This window comes from Oncorhynchus nerka, linkage group LG13, assembly GCF_034236695.1.
Source record: "Oncorhynchus nerka isolate Pitt River linkage group LG13, Oner_Uvic_2.0, whole genome shotgun sequence".
Lineage (NCBI taxonomy): Eukaryota > Metazoa > Chordata > Actinopteri > Salmoniformes > Salmonidae > Oncorhynchus > Oncorhynchus nerka.
Window position 1 is genome coordinate 45,245,445 of NC_088408.1, and position 18,328 is coordinate 45,263,772.

At 45.2% G+C, this 18,328-nt stretch overlaps 1 pseudogene; it reads left to right on the top strand.

The window, feature by feature from the left end:
• Positions 1–379: 379 nt before the first annotated feature.
• Positions 380–17,889, top strand: LOC115139563 (PR domain zinc finger protein 1-like; annotated as a pseudogene).
• Positions 17,890–18,328: the final 439 nt, after the last annotated feature.

Consider the following 18,328-nt stretch of genomic DNA (forward strand, 5'->3'; position numbering starts at 1 on the left):
CTAAATCTTAAATTAGGCCCACAAACACAACATAGAACAACATCGCTTGACATATATGCATTCACGCCCCAAGGAAGATGGAAAAGGGGGGTTGTGTTAGAATCTCAGGAAAAAATCAAAAGGAGAAAGATGTGTGTCTGAAGCGGACATAACTGTGTGACCGGCGACGCACCTCCTGGAGAGAAAGCTCTTGTTGTTCTTCTTATCTCAGCACGAGCCCCCGGGGCAGAGAGGGAGTGAATGAGCGATGTATAGATGAACAGATCACTTCCCCCAAGGAGGAGTCTCAAACACAGAGGAGGGAGATACGGGAGGAAGAGAGCGGGCAGACCCACACACCCGAGAGAGAGAGAGAGAGAGAGAGAGAGAGAGAGAGAGAGAGAGAGAGAGAGAGAGAGAGAAACCCACACACACCACTCTCCCTCAGTTGCAACAGGTACACGCAGTATAAGAATCTCATCAGAGAGAGAGCGAGGGAGAAGGGGAAAGAGAAGGAAGGAGAGGGACCATCAATTACACAGGCACTCGAGGATACAGATAACCTGCTCTATGTGTGGCTCCTCTCAAGGCTTCACAGTAAGTACTCCACCTCTCCTTTACCATCCCACTATTATTCTCATTCTACTATAGTGTGCGCTGTGTGTATATGTAGAAATTAGGACAGCCCAGATTACACCTAAAGTCATTTTTTTCTGTCATAATTTGACGTGTGACGGTGAGACAGCGATAGTGTTATATGAGTTTTCATGAAGTCTGTGAAAGTTCTGTATGTTTTCAGTCACACACTGCACAGATTTCACATCACTCCACTTCCTAAATGTCAGTTTTTGTGTCAATTGGTGTGACAGTGTCATACAATGAAATAGATTTGAGTTGCAGGCTTTCATGATTAGATCTTTGAGTTGTAGGCTTTCATGAAGTTTGTGAAACTATTCGTTTTCAGTCACTCACAGATTCCACACCACTCCTCTTACAAAAGTCTTCCTTTGTGCCATAAGGTGTTCGGGGCGTAATGGTGATATTTTTAAAAGTCAACAATTGACAACTTCTCATGAGGCCACAGCTGTGTGCCTTTGGCTCGTCATGCATTGATTTCAGAGTGCAGTTTCATAGCTTCATGGTTTCAGAGTGAGCTTTCCCCGTCTGTTGTGAGACTCATTCCACTCTGCGGTGATGCGTACCAAAGAAACGTGAAATGTCATCCATCAATCTTGGTCGATGAGTGTACAGTACAAGAGAAGATCAGTTTCCTCTCCTCGTATGGATGAGCGTGATACACGTTCTAATAAGATATCGCTGGTATTAAAACATCTATAATTATTATTACAATTATTATTCTATGTGCTATGTTGTGACCATTTCAAAGGGTGTTGAGGAGAAGATGTCAAACCAGTCTACATACATTTTGGAGGACTTTACAATCCATTCAGAAAGGGAATAGATAATAAAAGTTAGGACACTTCAACTTGAGCCGTATACTATCAACTGGGATAACTTGAAAAATAAGAGCAGAACTGGTCCCCTGTAGCTCTGTTGGTAGAGCACTGTGATTGCAATGCTAGGATAGGGGGTTCGATTTCCAGGACTACTCATATGTCAAATGTATTGCCTGCTTGACTAGTCGCTTTGGATAAAACCGTCTGCTAAATGGCATTTCAAATCACCAGCTTCTGACCTTTCGCAACATTTACTCCACCCACACCTCTGCACTTACCACAGGTTTACACCTGCAAAGGCGCTCTAGGATTGGCCTTTTTCATACTAACTCTAGTCCTGTTCATGTCCAGTCTTAATTAAAGCTTTTTTCACACTACTGAGTGGATCCCGGGCTGTAATACACTGGCTTGGTCACGCATCCATCATAGCGGCTGGAACCGTGCTGGAAAGGACAACGTGAAAAGAGAATGTCCGGGTCGAACACCAGACAGAAAGACAGACGAACAGAGAGGCAGGTCCCAGTCAGTGTAGAGAGGAAGTCTGGACTGATTCACGGGGAACACTGGTTTCCTACTTGTGAAAGTGGTGGTCGCCGCGCCTCGGCTGACGTGCACAGGAACCTCTTCTTATAGCCTGCCATCGTGTTTTGGACGGTCACAGGATGTTTGGAACGGTGGGCGGCGATGGTGCAGGGATGGGCGCTACCGTTTGAAGTTTGTTTGTCCGGTAGTGTTCGTTAGGAAAGTTAGTTAGGACACCCCTCTTCGACTGATTGACAACCCTCTTACCCCTCCGTCATCTCCTTCCATCTCTGACTGTCTCACACCTCAGCTTCCTTGCTTCTAATTTTAGCTCCATTCAAAACAGAGTAGAGCTTCCTCCTTCAGCACACTTCATCCGCTGTTTGTGATGCTTCATGCTCTTTCAATTCTATAGGAGGGAGGGAGGGAGGGAGGGAGGGAGGAGGGAGGGATGGAGGGAGGGATGGAGGGAGGGAGGGAGGGAGGGCAGAGAGAAAAGGGTATAAGCAGGTACAAGAAAAAAATGGAAATTGACTTCCTCAATTATTTGGGCTAATGCACATCATAGTTCTCATACTCTTCTGTGGTCTTATTCCTTAGGCCTCCTCTTCCTCCCAGAACAGCACAGCCATGTTAACCTCAGATGGCTCCCCCTTTCCCCACACCACATCGGTCTCCACCCTGACCCTGACCCTGACCGACTCAAACCTCCAGGACATAGACATGACCCTCTGGAGTGAGGCCGAGTTCCAGGAGAGGTGCACCTACATCTTGAAGGACCACCCGTTGCACCCGGGTAACCACCCAGAGAACCAGACGAGGCTGAGAGGTCTCTACCCCGAAACTTGGTCCTAAAACGCTGCCCTGACTCTGCAGAGGTAGGTTATACTGAAAGCGTGAAGACCAAACTTTCCTGGAAATGGGGGATGTGCTTAAAAAATGAAAGTTGAGATTGAGAGAGTTAGTATTTGAATACAGGTATGTCTGACTGTTTGTGTTTTCGTGTGTGTGTGGGAGAGTGAGTGGGCATGGTGTTTCTTTGTGGGGACCTAGTGTGTTTGAGTGTACTTGTGTGTGTGTCTCGGTGTGTTTGCGTGCACACAGGTACGTATGCGCACATGCATGAGAATGTATGCCTATCTGTTCATAATGGGTCTGTGTAGTGTGTATATGTGTGTGTGTGTGTGTGTGTGTGTGTTTGTGTGTTTATGCATGTGCATACAGCTGTACTATATTCGTTCTGTGTGTGCATTTTGGAAAACTTCCCTTACATCACTCCCACATCTTTCCATCCTTCCATCCTTCGATCCTTCCTCGGGAGGAAGAAATGCTTGACACACTGTTGTCTTCCCAGCTTTTCCTCTCTGTGTCTTTTACGCTGTGTACATCTTAAGACAGATGGCAAGACAATAGCCACTGGGTGCGTCCCAAACGGCACAATATTCCCCATTTAGTGCACTGCTTTTGACCATAAGGTTTCCCTATGGGCCCTGGTCAAAAGTAGTGCACCAAATAGGGAATATTGTGCCGTTTGGGGTGCAGCCTCTGTCTTCACAGCCTGTGATCAGGTGGATACTATACTTTACATTCCCCGTTCCCAATGTTCCTTGCCATTAAACTGTAAAGCGGAGACACTGAGACCCTTGCTACTGATCGTAAATAATCTCCGGTCCAAGAAGTATATCAGCTAGTTTGATCAAGATGAAAGAAGGAAAGTGGTTGGGCGGGCGGGCTGATGTTCAGAGTCGAATCCTAAATTCCACTTACATCAAATTTGAACTTAGTCATGAATTGATGAGTGCGAAGTAGATTTCCACTAAGTGAAATCCAGAGCCTTTACTGAACAGACAGGAATGAGACTGAGGCCATGTTTAAATTCTTTCAAAATGGATCCTTCCTACCACCGTTCCTTGACATGTTCACAGATCTTAGATGACTGGATAGGTGAACGTAATGGTTCCACTGGATTGTTCTGAGTATTCAGACATGACTAGAAGTGTGTCTGATCTAAGGGCTTGTCAATATGAACTTGTTCAAATTCAGGCTCCTTTCCTATTCCCTATTTGTCTTTGAGGAGCTTGTTCAGTCAGTCTGTCACGACTTCTTCCGAAGTCGGTCCCTCTCCTTGTTCGGGCGGTGTTTGGCGATCGACGTCACCGACCTTCTAGCCATCACTGATCCATTTTTAATTTTCCATTGGTTTTGTCTTGACTTCCTTCACACCTGGTTCCAATCCCATCAATTACATGTTGTGTATTCATCCCTCTGTTTCCCCTCATGTCCTTGTCGGAGATTGTTTTATTGTATGTGATTGTGCTAGTATGTGTATGTGATTGTGCTAGTATGGGTTTTGTACCCACTTTGTTATTTTTATATATTTTGGTTTTTGGAGTTTGGTCAGCACTCATTAAACGACTCTGTTTATACCAAGTTCGTTCTCCTGGGCTTGACTTCCCTGCCACCAACACGCACCCATTACACAGTCAGTATCAGGGTTTAATATTTCCCCGGTATTTTACAAATGTTCCATCCCGAGAATAAATAACTTTTCTCCCGGGTAACCCTGTATTTCCTGTCAAAACAAAAGGTGTCATTCAAAAACAGTATAAAGCATATAAATATGTCTGAATTTGATTAGAGCTTTGATCAGCATGAATATTCAAACCTGATGCTACCTGAGCCTGATAAGACCTATATTAAATACATGAAATACATTTACAAGATTTAATCAGCCCAAGCCCCATAATTGTGACGTTATCTAATACATGTTGTATTGTGCCCAGATGAACACATTTATTTTAGGCCATATAAAGAACAGCTATGCATGATTTAATGAAAAGCACCAAACAGCACCAAACATAAACAACATTGTTCACATTTAATAAAATACTTAAAAACAGAAGCAGGCAATAGGCTATACAGCTGGCTTCACAGTTCCTTTTCCTGGAGTCCACAATCTCCTTTGTCTTGATCACGTTGAGGGGAGAGGTTGTTGTCCTGGCACCACACAGCCAGGTCTCTGACCTCCTCCCTATAGGCTGTTTTATCGGTGATCAGGCCTACCACTGTTGTCATCGGCAAACATAATGATGGTGTTGGAGTCGTGCCTGGCCATGCAGTCATGAGTGAACAGGGAGTACAGGAGGGGACTGAGCACGCACCCCTGAGGGGCCCCCGTGTTGAGGATCAGTGTGGCGGATGTGTTGTTTACCTACCTTACCAATTGGGGGCGGCCCGTCAGGAATCCTCTTGCAGAGGGAGGTGTTTAGTCCCAGGGTCGTTAGCTTAGTGATGAGCTTAGAGGGCACTATGGTGTTGAACACTGAGCTGTAGTAAATGAAAAGCATTCTCATGTAAGTGTTACTTTTGTCCAGGTGTGAAAGGGTAGTGTGGAGTGCTATAGATATTGCATCATCTGTGGATCTGTTGGGGCGGTATGCAAATTGGAGTGGGTTTAGGGTTTCTGGGATAATGGTGTTGATGAGAGCCATGCCCAGCCTTCCAAAGCACTTCATGGCTACAGACCTGAGGTGCTACGGGTTGGTAGTCATTTAGGCAGGTTACCTTAGTGTTCTTGGGCGCAGGGACTATGGTGTTCTGTTTGAAACAGACTTACAGACTCAGACAGGGAGAGGTTGAAAATGTCAGTGAAGACACTTGCCAGTTGGTCAGCGCATGCTGTACACGTCCTAGTAATCCTTCTGGCCCTGCGGCCTTGTGAATGTTGATCTGTTTAACCTCTTACCTCTACCTGGGACGCTTGCGTCCCAACTAGAGCTCTGGAAATGCAAATGCGCTACGCTAAATGCTAATAGTATTAGTTAAAACTCAAAAGTTCATTAAAATACACATGCAGGGTATCAAATTAAAGCTACACTCGTTGTGAATCCAGGCAACAAGTCAGATTTTTAAAATGCTTTTCGGCGACAGCATGAGAAGCTATTATCTGATAGCATGCACCAATACACTACAACAGAAAAGCACAGCAGGGGACGTAAACAAAATAATTAGCATTTCGGCGTTACACAAACCGCACAATAAAATAGAAAACAGTCATTACCTTTCACCATCTTCTTTGTTGGCACTCCTAGATGTCCCATAAACACTATTGGGTCTTTATTTCGATTAAATCGGGCCATATAAAGCCAAGATATCGTTATATGTAGACTGTGTGATAAACGAAAAAAAACAGCGATTTCACAACGTAACGTCATTTTTAAAATTCAAAAAGTAGACGATAAACTTTCACAAAACACTTCGAAATACGTTTGTAATGCTACTTTAGGTATTAGTAAACGTTAATAAGCGATAAAAATCATCCGTAGGCGATGTACATATCATTAGCTGTCGTCTTGGAAAAAATTTCAGGAGAGAGCTCTTCCGGAATGATCTGGGCGGAGACCGGAGGTACGTCGTGCCCCTCTTTCGGTTCAACCAAGAATCAAAGAGGATTAAATTCACAAGATACTCGACTGCATGGGGATGCTGTGGGAGTTGAATGCTCGGTCTTATCTAATTCGGCTCACTGTTAACAATTGCTGGAAGTGGCGCAAGGATATTTATTTCCATTTTCTGTGATCAGGTTTTCCTGCGCTTTCCGATGTAACGCACGTTATGTAATAGCCACAGTCGTGATTTAACCAGTTTTAAAAACGTCCGAGGGTTTCCTATACACACATTCTAACCATATGAACGTACTATATTCCTGGCATGAGTAGCAGGGCGCTGAAATGTTGATTTTTAACAAAATGTTCAAAAAAGTAGAGGGTAGGAGCAGCTAGTTAAAGGTCTTTCTCACATCGGCTACGGAGAGCATGATCAGCTGATGCTCTCATGCATGTTTCAGTGTTACTTGCCTCGACACGAGCATAGAAGTAATTTAGCTCGTCTGGTAGGCTTGTGTCACTGGGCAGCTCGCGGCTGGGCTTCCCTTTGTAGTCTGTAATAGTTTGCCCTGCCACGTCCAATGAGCGTTGAAACAAGTGTAGTACGATTCGATCTTAGTCCTGTATTGACGCTTTGCCTGTTTGATAGTTCGTCGGAGGGCATAGCGGGATTTCTATAAGATTCCGGGTTAAGAGTCCTGAAAGCGGCAGCTCTACCTTTTAGCTCAGTGTGGATGTTGCCTGTAATCCATAACTTCTGGTTGGGGTATGTACTGTATCACTGTGAGGACGACGTCATCAAACATATTCCAGTCTGTGCTAGCAAAACAGTCCTGTAGCTTAGCATCTGCATCATCTGACCACTTTTTTATTGACCGAGTCACTGGTGCTTCCTGCTTTAGTTTTTGCTTGTAAGCAGGATTCAGGATAGAATTATGGTCAGATTTACCAAATGGAGAGCAAGGGAGAGCTTTGCTCATGTCTCTGTGTGTGGAGTAAAGGTGGTCTAGAGATTTTTCCCTCTGGTTGCACATTTAATATGCTGGTAGAAATTAGGTAAAACGGATTGCATTAAAGTCCCTGGCCATTAGGAGCACTGCCTCTGGATGACTGTCTTCCTGTTTCCTTATGGCCGTATACAGCTCATTAGTCTTAGTGCCAGCATCGGTTTGTGGTGTTAAATAGACAGCCAGGAAGAATATAGATGACAAGTCTCTTGGTAAATAGTGTGGTCTACCACTTATCATGAGATACTCTACCTCAGGTGAGCAAACCCTCAAGACTTCCTTAGATTTTGTGCACCAGCTGTTGTTTACAAATATACATAGACCACCACCCCTTGTCGGCTGTTCTATCCTGCCGAAAATCGGTGTCACCATATTAGCTAAAGTAACGTCATAGTCAGCATTGATAATATAACTAATGTGTTAGTAAACCTGCTACAATCATGCAGTAACGTTACAGTGTACAGTCAGTAAGCAGTTTAGCATTTAGGCCGGCAGCGGTGGCAATACATTTGTAACACCAAAAGCTTACCTTGACTTGGAAGAGTGTTGTGTTGGATAGTCATAGCCAGCTAGCTAACATAGCATCCCTCTGTTTGACCAGGGTGTTTGAGTAGGCGAAACTAGCTAGCTGCATTTAATAGATAAGTAAGTGAAACTGAAAAAAAAGACAATCTCTCTCTAGCTATCTCTCTCTTGCTTCTCCTTAATTTTGGAATAAAGAAATTTGTTCAAAACTGTTCAACTATTGTCTCTCTCTCTCTCTCCCTTTGAGTCAACTACTCACCACTGCAGTGCTAGCTAGCTGTAGCTTATGCTTTCAGTACGAGATTCACTCTCTGATCCTTTGATTGGGTGGACATGTACATTTATGCTGCAAGAGCTCTGATAGGTTGAAGGACATCCTCTGGAAGTTGTCATAATTACTGAGTAAGTCTATGGAGGGGGGTGAGCCTCCTAAGTTTTGTATTGAAGTCAATTCACTCAAAGGAAGATGGAATCTAGCTGTCCTCCGGCTACACCATGGTGCTACCCTACAGGGTGCTGCTGAGGCTACTGTAGACCTTCTTTACAAAATAGTGTTTTAATCAATTCATTGGTGACGTGATTATATTTACTATAGTTTTATTGAGAAAATATAAATGTTTTAAATGTTTTAGAATTGTTATTTTTATGAAATTCACTGAGGAGGATGGTCCTCCCCTTTCTCCTTCCTGTGTTGTACAGGTGCTTGGGGTGACCAGTCGGGAGCTCATTCAGAAGGGTACACGGTTCGGTCCTCTGGTGGGCCAGACCTACAGCAATGACATGGTGCCCAAAGATGCCAACAGGAAGTACTTCTGGAGAGTAAGTGAGGGGCATTGTGAGATCTCATTGAGGTCAAATTCTGTTCACTTCTACAGGGGGTAGAGGGATTGCACAAATTGACACTTGTGGTCTCACATCCTGTGTAATGTGTGTGTGTGCGTGCGTGTGTGTGTGTGTGCGCTTAGGTGCGCTTATGTTTTTATGTCAATGTGTTATTTTTTGCTTTACTGTAAAGGTTGTGTGTGAAGGTGTGTGTGCGTGTGTTTTCTCATTGGGGAGGAGGTCACACACACAGCTGTTCGGTTTCAGTGAAGCAGTGCTTTTCCACTCACTGCTCCTCTCAGCAGTGCCATGGTCTCACTGCTGGGAAACACGCGCGCACACACAAACACATACACACACACACACTGACTCTCACACTGACTAAGCAAGGAAGTGGCCTAGGGCCTGCGAGCCACGACTTCCACTTGCATACACACAGCTAACGGCTTAGGCCTGCAAACAGCATAGTCATGACACAGACCAACAGACTATACACAGTCCCGACACAATATCTAAACAACTGGGCCACTCCACAGACATGAGATTAGCACAGCCATCACATAGACAACCTGGACTCTGTAAAGTCATGAGTCAATCTGCAAACAACACTGCTTCCAGACAAAGACCAACAAACAAAGTGATATAAAGCAGATTGAGTGGAAAACTGTGGTAGAGCACAAATCCAGAGAGAAGGATCTCTTTTTTATGTTGCTCTCCAGGAATATCTAACCATTTAGGTGTGCTGCATTGGTACATACTGTAGGTATGACATTGAAGTTAGAGTGATATAACACAGTCAGTTGTGAATTGACTCGTGTCATTCCAGTAGAAACAACACATTATGACTACACCGGGTACCCCACCACTACCACCACCAACCAAATCCCTCCACACCTTATATGATAGATAGAACAACATCCTGAGTGACTTCCTTTCTCACGTCATATTACTGGATTGATGCCATATCTTAGGTTTCAGAGCCGTGGGAGAAGGTTGTGTTGATGTAGTCATCTAACTCTCCAGGTATTCTCAGAGGGTCGGTTACATCACATCCTGGATGGCTTGGACGAGGAGAAGAGCAACTGGATGCGCTACGTCAACCCGGCCCGTCGTCCAGAGGACCAGAACCTGGCGGCGTGCCAGACTGGCATGGCCATCTACTTCTACACGGTGAGAGCCGTGCCACCGGGCCAGGAGCTGCTGGTGTGGTACTGCCCGGAGTTCGCCCACCGTCTCAACTACCCGCCACCCGGAGAGCTCTTCACGGAGAGAATTGGTACGTTTCTGAGATGGATTCTGAAATGCTGAGGAGCTACATCTGGCAGCAAGTTGCTGTTTTGTGGCCTCCTCGACTAACATCAGATTCATATAGGAATCAAGCCTGGAACTAATGTACTTAATAAGTTATACTAGACCAGCCTAACGGATCCAATCCTATTTGATCCAATCTAATACAGAATGAGACAATATGGGGTCTGTGGGACTTGTTTTCACTGTGGTGAGGGAATGTGAAAAGCAATATGGTCAATGCGTGTTCGGCACAACGCATTGAAAGGAGTAGAGAGCCATTCCTAGAGTTTACCATAGCAATGGGTGGATGTAGGTGGTTATTCGAAGCCAAAATCGCTCAGTCAATGATCCAGTCGACTTACAAACTCTTTGTGTGGGTGTTTAACTAGTAATAAAAGTCACACCCACAGGCCTTTGTGAGGAGAGAAAATAAAGGAGATAAGATCTACCTCCAGGTGTCACCGGGAGTGGTTTTGTCTCAATAGGGAGAGACCAATTTCAGGTCTCAAGGCAAAGTTTAAATGGCCCTTTTTCACGCACGCACGCACGCACGCACGCACGCACGCACGCACGCGCGCACGCACACACACACACACACACACACAACAATCCAGGAGGGGGGGTGTTGAGGTGCTGACAGTTCTCTGGAAGGTTTCCCTTATTCATTTGGCTGCTCTTGAAGAGGAAGAGCGGGAGGAAGTGCTCCGTTGACTACTTGAACTTCCTGGCAAGGCGTTCCCGCTGACAGATTGGTATCTCCAAGAGTGTTGGTTGTTAGTTTGCCTGAGTGCTCACCTCTCAGGAAGAGAGGGAGGGGTGGTCCTGTGAAACAAATTGGAGTGTGTCTATCTGTCTGTCTGTGTGTGTGTCTGTCTGCCTGCCTGTCTGTCTCTCTCTGTGTGTGTGTCTGTCTGTCTCTCTCTCTTTGTCTGTCTGTCTGTCTGTCTGTCTGTCTGTCTGTCTGTCTGTGTCACCAATCCCTGACAGTACAGTATTTGATCTAGCTACGGATCACTTCTTCTTTATTGAGAGCCTTTTTCAGAGGTATTCAGAATTCAACAAAAAGTTAGGCCGTTTAGGTGGAAATAAAAGTTTTGGCTTTGTGACACCAACTCTTAAATTTGTCATAGGTTAGACTAGTGCTGATGTGACACAATGCAATTAGTCAGACAGATAATGGTAATTTAATACACTGATAGGCTGTCGGTAAACTTTAACCCTTTGTTGCTTTGTGTGAAGTCAGTGTGTGAGTTCTCACCCCAGTGCAGTTAGTGTGATCATTAGTGGTGACATTCGGCACAAGCAATTGACAGCATGCAAGATAACAATAACATTTCAAAAAGGTTGAGAAGGAATATCATTCAATGTGAATTCCAAAGACTGCATCTCACGATTGTGTCCTGTGGATCCAATGCATCGCACTGGTGACTAAACTTATCACGCTGCAAATGATAGTTTTATGGAAATTTTTCCACAGATCTGTGCTAATCCAGACACTTTTAAGGAAATCCTTCCGACAAACCATCAAACAGGTAAAGTGTCAATGAAGGACTAAGATTGAATCCTACTACACCGGCTCTAATGCTCGTCGGATGTGGCAGGGCTTGCAAACTATTACGGACTACAAAGGGAAGCAAAGCCGCGAGCTGCCAAGTGATGCGAGCCTACTAGACGAGCTAAATAACTTCTATGCACACTTCGAGGCAAGCAACACTGAACCATGGATGAGAGCACCAGCTGTTTCGGACAACTGTGTGATCACACTCTCTGTAACTGATGTGAGTAAGGACTTTAAACGGGTCAACATTCACAAGGGCGCAGGGTTGTCTTCACTGACATTTTCATCCTCTCCCTGACCGAGTCTGTAATACCTATATGTTTCAAGCAGACCACCATAGTCCCTGTGCCCAAGAACGCCAAGGTAGCCTCCCTAAATTACTACCGACTTGTTGCACTCAACGTCTGTAGCCATGAAGTGCAATGAAAGGCTGGTCATGGCTCACATAAACACCATCATTCAAGAAACCCTAGACCTACTCCAATTTGCATACCGCCCCAAAAGATCCACAGATTACGCAATCTCTATTGCACTCCATACTGCCCTTTCCCACCTGGACAAAAGGAACACCTACGTGAGAATGCTGTTCATTAACTATAGCTCAGCGTTCAACACCATAGTGCCTTCAAAGCTCAACACTAAGCTAAAGAACCTGGAACTAAACACCTCCCTGGATCCTGGACTTCCTGATGGACCACCCCCAGGTGGTAAGGTTAGGCAACAACACATCTCACATGCTGATCCTCAACACGTGGGCCCCTCAGGGGTGCGTGCTTAGTCCAATCTTTACTCCCTGTTCACCCATGACTGTGTGGCCAAGCACGACTCCAATACCATCGTAAACAAAATGATGGTAGGCCTGATCACCAACAATGATGAGACAGCCTATAGGGAGGAGGTCAGTGACCAGGCAGTGTAGTGCCAGGACAACAACCTATCCCTCAATGTGAGCAAGACTATGGATCTGATTGTGTATTACAGGTTAAGGGGAGCCGAGCACACCCCAATTCACATCGACGGGGCTGTAGTGGAGTGTGTCGAGAGCTGCAAGTTCACCAACAAACGAACAAACTATCATGGTCCAAACGCACAAAGGCAGTCGTAAAGAGGGCACGACAACACCTATTCCCCCTCAGGAGACTGAAAATATTTGGCATGGGTCCTTAGATCCTCAAAAAATTCTACAGCTACAGCTGGTTGCATCACCTTCTGGTATGCCAATTGGTCGGTATCAGACTGCAAGGCACTACAGAGGGTATGTAACGTGTACACTAGGAGTCAGGAAGCAAGTACCGGGAGTGCTTTTAATAATAAATGGAGTACAGACATAAAAACCAAGAAAATAATCAATAACGCCTGGGGAAAGAACCAAAGGGAGTGACAGATATAGGGGAGGGAATCAGGAAGGTGATGGAGTCCAGGTGAGTCTCATGAAGCACAGGTGTGCGTAATAGTGAATAAACTGGCGACGTCGAACGCCGGAGAGGGAGAGCAGGAGTAGATGTGACAGGGTTGTGCGTACAGCCCAGTACATCAACGGGGCCAAGCTTCCTGTCATCCAGGACCTCTATACCAAGCGGTCAGAGTAAGGCCCTAAAAATTGTCAGACTCCAGCCACCCAAGTCATAGACTGTTCTCTCTGCACCGCACGGCAAGCGGCAGCTTAACAGCTTTTACCCCCTTAGCCGTAACACTGCTGAACAATTGATCAAATGGCTATGACTATTTGCATTGACCCCCATTTTTACACTGGTCCTACATGCTGTTTATTATCTATGCATAGTCACTTTACCCCTACCCCCACACATTGACTCGGTACCGGTACCCCCTGTATGTAGCTTCGTTATTGTTATTTTATTGTGTTACTTTTTTAAACTTTAGTTTATTTACCAAATATTTTCTTACTCTGCATTGTAGGTTAAGGGCTTGTAAGTAAGGTCTGCTGTATTCTGCGCATGTGACAGATAAAATTAGATTTGATTCTTTTGTGTGACAAAACTTTACCCTAAGTATGTGTGTCTGTGTCTTTTTTTTTGTCCCACAGAGCAAAACAATGTTCGTGGAAAGAGTTCAGGGAAGACGAGGCACAGCATGTCTGAAATCCTGAGGATGGAGCACAACAAGCCCGACCCCACTTGCCCCCGACTCCCCGAATCGGCACTGTCCTCAACCTGCAGCCCTGTCCTACCCCTGTGCCCCTCTGTGGTCTACTCCAGCTACCCACCCATCCCGTACTGTGGCCCCCCAATCCCCAAAAGGTCCCTCAGCAGCCGTGTCAGCCCCCACATGCACTTCCCTGTCAAGCCCAGCCTGGGCATCCCCATCACAGCCCAACATTACACAGTGTCGTCATTGCCAGGTCGCATGTACCCCAGTTCACTGTGCAGTCCCTACCTCATACCTCACTTCCCGCTTGGCATTAACAGCCTACTACCTCACACATACAGTGACAGAATAGCTCCTCATTTGCCATTTCCACCTCACATGCTGCCTTTTGAGGTGTACCCGCACGTTCTGCGCCCATCTGCCAATGTACACAAAGAGCTCCTGCTTGCACTGACCACTACCCCAAAAAAACTCTCACTGCCCAATGGCAGCAGAGATCTGCCCCTCGCACAGACCAAAAGCAAAAAAGACCTCAATTGTATGCCGACCAATGGGTGCAAACACCTTGGGGACCATGTGCCTTCACCAAAGAATTACCTCAAAAACCTACCTTTGACACCAACGGACAACTTCAGTGACCCCAATCATTCATCTGCCAGCAGCACCTTCGATGACCAGCCTCTACCAGCCACCTCTTCAAAGGCAAACTGCCTCGCACCCAGGGGAGGCTCACTGCTGGTGGGCCTGACCGCCTCTTCTGACTACCTCCCCTCCAAGCGCACATCCGCCCTCCTGAGCTCCAGCCACAGTGCAGAGGAAGGGGCAGTGGACCTGCGGAAGGCCAGGCATGGTGGACGGGTCATCGGGTACAAGACCCTGTCCTACCCGCTCACACGGAAGAATGGGAAGATCCGGTACGAGTGCAACATCTGCAGCAAGCTCTTCGGTCAGCTATCCAACCTCAAGGTCAGTCAGTCCCTGATCATATGGCCCATGTCTGAGATTACAAGTACTTTATGTTTAGATGATAGTTTATGCTAATATGATATCATTATTGAAATAGTTTTGCTTATGGAAAAGTTTGTGGTCATGCGAAGAACCTGAAAAAACTGCTGATGGGCTAACAAAGTATGAAAATAACAGTATATACTCCCAATTACACTGCACGCTCCTAATTACCACCTTTATTGGATCGATAGACAACCTGGACTCATTGATAGATGTAACAATATAAATACAAATCTGGGACACTGAAACGTGTATGATATGCTAGGTTTGTAATGGTATATATTAATTTGTGGATGTCCATCATCCATTTCCTATGATACACTATACATACAAAAGTATGTGGACACCCCTTGAATTGAGTGGATTTGACTATTTCAGCCACACCCGTTGCTGAAAGGTGTATAAAATTGAGCACACAGCCATGCAATCTCCATAGACAAAAACTGGCAGTCCGACGGACGAATCCAGGTTTGGCGAATGCCAGGAGAGTGCTACCTGCTCGAATGCATAGTGCCAACTGTAAAGTTTGGTGGAGGAGGAATAATGATCTGGAGCTGTTTTTCATTTTTTGGGGGCTAGTCCCCTTAGTTCCAGTGAAGGAAAATATTTCCTGTTTCAGCATGACAATGCCCCCGTGCACAAAGCAAGGTCCAAACAGAAATGGCTTGTCGAGATCAGTGTGGAAGAACTTGATTGGCCTGCACAGAGCCCTGACCTCAACCCCATTGAACACCTTTGGGATGATTTGGAACGCCAACTGCGAGCCAAGTCTAATCACCCAACATCAGTGCCCGACATCACTAATGCTGTTCTGACTTAATGGAAGCAAGTCCCCACTCTTCTTCCCAGAAGAGTAGAGGCTGTTGTAGCAGCAAAAGGGGGACCAACTCCATATTAATGCCCATGATTTTGGAATGAGATGTTCAACAAGCAGGTGTTCACATACTTTTGGTAATCTAGTGTATGTTACAAATTACAATTCATATATATGTTATGAATTACAGTTTGTATGATATGTTATGAATTGCTTTTCGTACAGTATGTTACAAATTTGCAGTAAGTATGATTTGTTATGAATTATAATTTGTTGTGGCTAACGTTAGCTAGGCTAGGGTTAGTGGTTAAGGTTAGTGTTGGAATTAAGTTTAGGAGTTTGGTTAAAGTGTTAGGGGAAGGGTTAGCTAACACAACAAGTAGTAAATAGTTACAAAGTTACTAATAAGCTAAAGTTGACCATGATGAGATTCAAACACACAACCTTTGGGTTGCTAGACGTTCATGTTAAAAGCCAACCTTTGCCTTAGGTAACCTTCTGTCTTATGTAACCATACGAACCATAACATATCCTACTCATTCGAGTGTCCTGGATTTTTTTGTTACTATGTTACGGCTAGTGCATGAGACCAGGCTGCAACAAAGGTGGTAATTGGGTGTATAGGGGCTTTCTGTTCTTTTCATGAAATAGATTTGTATCATCCTCTGTTTTTTGTCTTTCCACTTTTCATTTCCTTTTTATGGCTCTTTCTGTCTATCTTTCTGTTTCCTTCCTTCCTGCTATTATGTTTCCTGTCTCCAGGTCCACCTGCGCGTCCACAGTGGAGAGCGGCCCTTCAGGTGTCAGACCTGCAGTAAGGACTTCACCCAGCTGGCCCACCTGCAGAAACACTTCCTGGTTCACACTGGGGAGAAGCCACACGAATGCCAGGTATACTGATACTTCACTGATATGTCATGCTTCCCTGATACCATCATTCTTCACTATGGTATTACTGCACTAAGTTGACAATGGGAGCACAAAATAATACATCAGAATATTCCCCAGCAAGCCTGCGTAAAATCTCTTACTAATCTTGCTCTACTGCTAAAGAAACACCATTCATGAAGTAATTACTCTCATCCATTCTCCCCCCCATCTCTCTCTCTTTCGCTTCAGGTGTGCCGCAAGCGTTTTAGCAGCACCAGCAACCTCAAGACCCACCTGCGTCTCCACTCAGGTGAGAAGCCCTATCAGTGTAAGCTGTGCTTGGCCCGCTTCACCCAGTATGCCCACCTCAAGCTCCACAAGCGCCTGCACACTGGCGAGCGCCCCTACCACTGCCCACACTGCCTATGCGCCTACCTCAATTACTGCAGCCTCCAGGTGCACCTCCAGGGTTTCTGCCCCTCAGGACCCGACCCCTCAGGCCCTGTTCCCTCTGTTGAGGAGCTGCACCGTGTCAATGCCGCGATTGAGCAGTTCGACCTGAGCAAGGCTGCGGAACGCCTGGAGGCAATGGCAGCGGGAGCTGAGGCGGAGAAGGGGAACAGCAGCACTAGCGTCCTGCTGCAGGAGATGGAGTTGGGGCGGAAGAGCTCCAACCATTTTAACGGCGCCAATGGGAATATGTCACTAGTCGAGCATGGCCTACTATGCAGCAGCGAGGGAATCCTCTGTCCTTAGGTTGCAGTATCACAGCCGCCCTTTACCTCTGCATCCTGGCTATGTCAAACAGGAGTCGGGTCATGTGACAGTCCACTAATACCCTTTTCAAACTACTGAGCCGAGGCAAGCCATGGCAAAACGAGTTGTACTGCACTGGCCTGGTTATGCATCCACATACAATGTATAGTGTTCATAATGTACTGGAAAGGACCATGTGAAAATGAAATATCCAAGCCAGCACAGTACAGCTTGATTCGGTAATGATAGTGTGGAAAGAGTACAAGAGACAGTGTACTGATAATCCATCAGGGTGACAGTGGCCTGATAGTGACCTTTACTGTTTGAAGCAAGGCTTTGTCTCTATTACAGGGATTTTTACTCTCAGGGCAATGTGAAGAGCAGTGGAGGCTGCTGAGGGGAGGACTGCTCATACAAATGACTGCAACAGAGCGAATGGAATAGCAATGTGTTTAATGTATTTGATACCATTCCACAAATTCCGTTCCAGCCATTACCACAAGACCGTCCTCCCCAATTAAGCTTACACCATCCTCTTGTGGTGAATAAGTGGGATTTTACTAGGAGAACATTATTATCAGAGAATATAAACATTGTATTGTACCTATGATATCCTCAGCCTTATTATTAATTTATTATGCAGTTTTTTGTAACCTGAGGAAGCCACAAAGACAGAGACTTGTGATCAAATGTTTATAACAGAGTTTTATTTCCTACTATCTGTTTTTGTCATTTCTTATTTCTTGATGATGTGGGGCAATAATTGAAAATAAACAATTCATGCATAAAGAAATAATGTGTCTTACTTTACATTTGAATGTGTTTATTCACATTTGTGTGTATGTGTGTGTGTTTGTGTGTGTGCAGGCTTGGGTAGGTTACTTTCTTAATGTCATCCGTTACAGTTACTAGTAGTAGTAGGTTGTCCAAAATTGTCATCAGTAACGTAACTTTTGGATTACCCCAAACTCAGTAATGTAATCAGATTACTTTCCATTCATTTTAGATTACTTTCATCTTAAGGAGCATTAAAAGAAGACAAAAAGGATCCATCAAACGCATTTGGTGTGTCGTACCGGTCTCTGACTTGTGGTCAGACTCGCTCAGGTGGAACAAACTTAAACGTGTGCCTTTTTCAATGATGAATTGAATGTCATTGAGAAAACATAAAGATGTTATTTTACATTTACATTGTAGTCATTTAGCAGATGCTCTTATCCAGAGATACT